This window comes from Hemibagrus wyckioides, unplaced genomic scaffold, assembly GCF_019097595.1.
Source record: "Hemibagrus wyckioides isolate EC202008001 unplaced genomic scaffold, SWU_Hwy_1.0 Contig13, whole genome shotgun sequence".
In the NCBI taxonomy this organism is placed as follows: domain Eukaryota; kingdom Metazoa; phylum Chordata; class Actinopteri; order Siluriformes; family Bagridae; genus Hemibagrus; species Hemibagrus wyckioides.
Window position 1 is genome coordinate 162,287 of NW_026690773.1, and position 6,000 is coordinate 168,286.

The window sequence follows — 6,000 nt, forward strand, 5'->3', positions numbered from 1 at the left end:
TTGCCCCAGGGCTATTGTGAAAGCCCATCAATTTTCAATCGCATTGTGGCTAGGGATCTAGCTTCATTGGATATTGATAGTCTTCTCCTGACATATGTTGATGACATCTTGATTTGTAGCCCAACTAAAGAACAGTGCCAGGCAGACTCCCTAAAAGTATTGAGACTCTTAGCAGAAAACGGACACAAGGTGAGCAAGGAAAAGTTACAGTTCTGCAAACAGGAAGTAGAGTATCTAGGAAGAGTTTTGCATGGCACTAGTCGTAAGCTGTCGCCTACGCATCTAGAGGCGGTCCGTAAAGCCCCGAAACCGCAAACGGTTGGGCAGATGTTGTCTTTCTTGGGTATGGTGGGTTATAGCAGACAGTGGATAGTAGATTTTGCATTGAAGGTAGCTCCACTACGTGCGTTGATAAAAGCAGCTGATCAAAAGAAAGCTGCATTGGTTTGGACGACGGAGGCCATTGCAGCTTTCGAAATGCTGAAGGAGGATCTTTGTACAGCACCAGCGCTAGCGAGTCCTGATTACGGTAAGCCATTCTTCCTGTATGTATCAGAGAAACGAGGCTTCGCTAATGCCGTGTTAACTCAGCAACAGGGACCAGGCAAGCAGCCTGTTGCTTACTTTAGCTGCAGGCTAGACAACATTGAGAGTGGTATGCCGCCATGTTATCGTGGATTAGCAGCAGCAGCCTTTGCGTATCAAAAGGCGTCAACCATTACAATGGGCCATCCTACTATATTGTACACTACACATGCGTTACATGCCCTGCTTACCAGTCCGACATTTGTGATAACTCATGCGCGGAAGACGGGTTACGACGTAATTCTCTCTTCACCAGAATTGACTATTCAAAGATGCCAGACAGTTAATCCAGCTGATAGAATGATGACCCCATTGGATGGTGAACCGCACAATTGTCAGCAAGTTTCAGCCACATACTCTAAAGCGCGTCAAGACCTTGAAAATCAACCTTTGCCACATTCGGATGTAACCTTTTTTGTTGACGGCTCGTGCTTTAGAGGCCTAGACGGGAACTTGGCGGGTTACGCCATAGTAGCGCCCAGTAATGATTTGACTAGCTTTGTTACTGTTCAGTCTATGGCTGTTTCTCAACCATGTTCCGCACAATTGGCTGAGTTAAAAGCGCTTGCCGCAGCTTGTAAGCTAGCTGCAGGGAAATCTTGTACTATTTTCACGGATTCTCAGTATGCTTATGGTGTGTGTCATTACTTCGGCCCTACATGGGCCCAGAGAGGGTTATTGAGAGCAGATGGCTCTCCTGTGACGCATGGAATGGCCATAACTGATTTGTTACATGCTATTACTCTGCCAGCTAAACTAGCCATCGTCAAATGTTTAGCGCATAAAACAGATGGCTCTTTTGTTACCAGTGGAAACACTACAGCAGATGAGGCAGCAAAATCAGCAGCTTTAGGACATACCAACATTATGCTTGTGACCGACTCTGAAGGCGATGACTACCCAGAAACGGACTTAACCTCCTTAGCCGCAGCGCAAAACTCGGCCTCAGTGTATGAGATATCTAAGTGGATAAAAAGGGGGGCGGTTAAGAATGCACGGACAAGCGTATGGCGGGGTCCTCAGGGACATTTTGTGGCTCCTCTCTCAGTTCTCACATCGTTGATTAATGATGCGCATGGCTTGAGCCATTGCGCAAGGGGGGAAGTGATCAAACGGATTCAAAGAGCATGGTGGTCTCCGTATTTAGCTCAGATGGTTGATCACAGGTTAGCACATTGTGAAATATGCGCAGAATACAACAACAGGAAAAGTTTTACTGCCCCAATAGGTCACATACCAGAGCCAGACGGACCATTCAGGCATCTGATCATTGACTTCATGGATATGGCTGAGGTGAAGGAGAAGAAAAGGTATGTTTTGGTGGTGGAGGATAGGTTTAGTAGATGGGTGGAGGCGCACCCAACAGCTAAAGCAGATGCAGATTCAGTGGCTAAATTTTTGTGTCGTGAGGTGATTCCAAGGTTTGGTATTCCTGATAAGATCAGCTCAGACAGCGGTACTCACTTTGTGAACAATGTGATTCGAAGAGTGTTCCAGTATTTAAGAATACGACACAGATTGGGCTGTGTCTATCACCCACAGTCGCAGGGAATGGTGGAAAGGGCCAATGGAACATTAAAAGCGAAGCTGGCAAAAATTTGTGAAGCTGGAAAAATGAATTGGGTGCAAGCTTTGCCATTAGCACTGATGAGCATGAGAATGCAAACTAACCGAATGACGCATCTAACCCCGCATGAAATGCTTACAGGACGACCTATGCCTGTGCCTTATCTACGAGGGCCCTATAAGGGCCCTTCGCTGGAGCAGCTTGAAAGTGAGCTTGGCAATTATGTGAAGCACTTGACTGAAATACACCGAGCTATATTCCAACAGGTGAAAGGTGCTACGGAGGGAAGGACGAGCGAAATTGACGAGGAGCTGAGGACTGTGAAACCAGGAGACTGGGTGTATGTCAAGGTCTTCAAGAGAAGATGGAATGAGCCCAGACGAGTTGTACCACTAAAAGTTGTCTTAGCTACTCCAACAGCCGTAAAGGTCGAAGGTAAGACTGCTTGGTTTCATCTAAATTACTGTTGCAGAGCACCAGATCCAGGGGCTGGAGCGAGACGTGAAAGAGCGCAGGAGCAGGATCCACTGATAAGGGAATTCGAGACGCGAAGGCGTGATCCAGCTGTTCCCGCCTCACAACCCCCTTCGGTACAAGCGCCCCACCCGCAGAGCCAGGAGTATCAACCGTGGGAGAGTCCAGCAGAACAAGAAGAAGAAGACCCAAGGGAAGGGCCTTCACAACACAATGTGGGAGATACAGGACCTGCCTATAGAACTAGAGCCCGTGCACGGCGAGAACACTGAAAGAGAAGGGAGAGAGAGGAACGATGAGCAAGAAATAAATGAAGAGGAGGGAAACGGTGATCGAATCAACAGAACGGACTGGGGCTTATTGGTACTTGTAATAATAGCACTGCTGTGTATAGGACTATGGACATACACACTTATGCGAGTCTTTGGTGATGATGAACAAATGAATGATGAAACTAGGGGAATATATTATATTGAGCAATCACCAACAACACTGCCCAGAGTACGCAGAGACACTGCACAGTCAATGAGCCTTATGAGTAGATTAGATCAGGAGTTGTGGACAAACAACTTGTTTTACCAATGGCTAAGTTACACAGCACACGAAGCAGGAAACACCTCGTGCATAGTGTGCCATGACAGGACATCGCGAGCTCCCAGGGTTTTTCCAACGAGAGGACCAGAAGGTTGTAACAGCACCAAGCACAACCTACGCCACCTATGCCCATTCGTTTGTCTTATGCATTCTATCTCATGTGCTTACGGCCCAACCAGGTTGAAGAAGTTGAATAGCACCTGTGAGTATGAGGAGATCGGGACTGAGGGACATCCGCCCATCAGAGTGAGTGAGCGTCAGGGACAGAGATACCCATTCTGTGTATGTTCAAACGGATCACAGGTGTTCGTCGGCAACATTTCTAAAGACTGTGACATGACGGCAGATACAAAAGGATTGAAGATTAACGTGTGGAGACAGTGGAAAAAGGACTATATTGATCTGAACCAGCCTGACCTATCTAATGGGACTAGGCCGCTGGCTGATGTATTCTGGTATTGTGGATATAGTGTTGCTAGGCAGACCCTGCCACCCGGATGGGGAGGATGCTGTGCAACAGTGGTGCTGACAGGAAAACTAACTGTGCTGCAAGAAAAGAAGATTAATGCATCAGGTCGACGAATTAAGCTCGACCTGGGACGATTTGACAGGAGCAGTGGGGTTTATGTGGATTGGAGAGGGGTTCCGGTGGGAGTCCCTGATGAACATGCTGCCATTGGTCGACCAGGAGCAGGAGCACTGACCTTTTTCTTGCCATGGGCACAGATTGGTAAAAACGTGAGATGGATTAACTACATTTGGTACAATCAACAAAGGTTCATGAACTACACAATACAAGCATTGGATTTGATTCAAGAACAACTACATGCAACATCTACCATGGCCTTACAGAACAGGCTTATCCTGGACACCATGAGAGCCCCGGAAGAAGGAGTGTGTACCATGTTTGGAGACCAATGTTGTACTTACATTCCAATGCACACTGGTCCAGAGGGTTACCTGAGTAAAATATTGAGGCAGATGAAAGATCTTAGAGATGAGCACATAGAAAACACATATAAACCAACAAATGATTGGCTGGCATGGTTGTTCTCCTCAAATTGGAGAGCCGTCATACTTAGGATAGGAACAGTTGTGGGTGTGGTTTTGGTGATACTTGCAGTTCTGTTGTGTTGTGTAGTTCCACTACTGCGTTCCATGATTACACAGATGACGCACACATTGTTTGGCCAATATGTTCAGATGACACATGAGATTGAGTCTCCGTCTAAACCCAGCAATGGCAGTGATGAATTGGACTTAATAAAGATGATTGCATAATGGAGGGGGATTGGAGGCATATATGGAGGTATTTATGGGGTAGGTTGTTGAAAAACGATTTGGGGGAGTGGGAGCCAAATGTAGGATTACTAGAGTACCCTTTTATAGACAGACGTACATCGGTGAGGGAGATTTACGCAGACAGGATATACATCACAGAGATACAAACATTCGCATACACTCCGAGGCAGACAGCGCAGTTACCTATTGTGGGAGAACATGCACATTATAGTGTAGAACGGTTACTTAATCTAGCGTACAGGAGGAAGAGAAGGTTCGGAATATGGATAGGCGTTCCTCTTAGAAAGAGAATAGAGGTCATTACAGTCAAGTTAGGAGAAGATGTATTGTGGACCAATGTTCCTAGATGAATGATGGAGCTGCTGAGATCCTTGCCGTTCCAATCATCGGGCGGGGGCTAAGTGATGTGCTAGTAACCTCTCCTTAGCCCCCCAATGGCCCCTCTACGTGGCACAAAGTCACATGGGCAGAAGAACAACAGGGGACATCATGAAAGGATGTGGGATGTGTTATGTTGGCGTGTCATATTATATTGTGTTTTAAGTCACTAATGTTTATGCATGCAACACTATTATCATTTACGTGTGTTTTGAAATACTACTGATGAAAAAGCGTAATCAGCTTCTTATATGCATCTATCCGTATGCCGAGTGTCAAATGTGCCGGGATCACTGGAGAAGTCTTATAATGACTACTGAATGATTGAATGTTACTCATTTATGCATCTTAATGACAACTGCTGATTTATGGTTAAAGGGAATAATGATTCAGGCTTATTGGTCGTGTGGGAACGAGTGGTAGACATTACTGAATGTGTTATAAACATAGAGTTAGTTGATACTTAATGTTTGCACACTTGAAGCTCTCTGCAGGTACAGTGGCTGGGTAGGTAAGGTGATGAGATCTCGAGAGTGACTGAGGACAGAGTGACTGAGGTTCCAATCTGGCTCATGGTACAGATCCCAATAATGCCCTACTGAAGAATCAAGAGAAGACAGACCAGCAACACAAAAGCCGCACCAGAGTCAGAGGTGTTGGGCAACGGGAAAGCTGCTACCCAAAAAAAACAGGGGCAGCCGGTGACCAGAGAAGAAGGCCAGTTAGCCAAAGACGGGTAAGGTCTCACTGGGTGGGACAACCTAAGGCAGGCACGGTCGTGCTGCTGGTCACCGGGCGTGAAACGGAAACAACGGAGATTGCGTGTAACCAGGGGAATACCTGGTGAGTAGGGTTGGGATCCAGGTAGGTATGAAATTGACTGGCAAATGTGAGAGAACGGGTGAGGTGGGCGATAGCAAGACTGAGAAGAACTACATGCAGTGGTACCTGCACAGAGCTTGGAGTACTTATTACATTCCTTAACGAGTATATAATTCAAATGCAATTGTTTACTAGCACCATGATAGTAGTGAAACACTGAAAACGAATCATACGAGTATATAATCCTTGTGCTGATTTATGTACGTATATAAGGCATG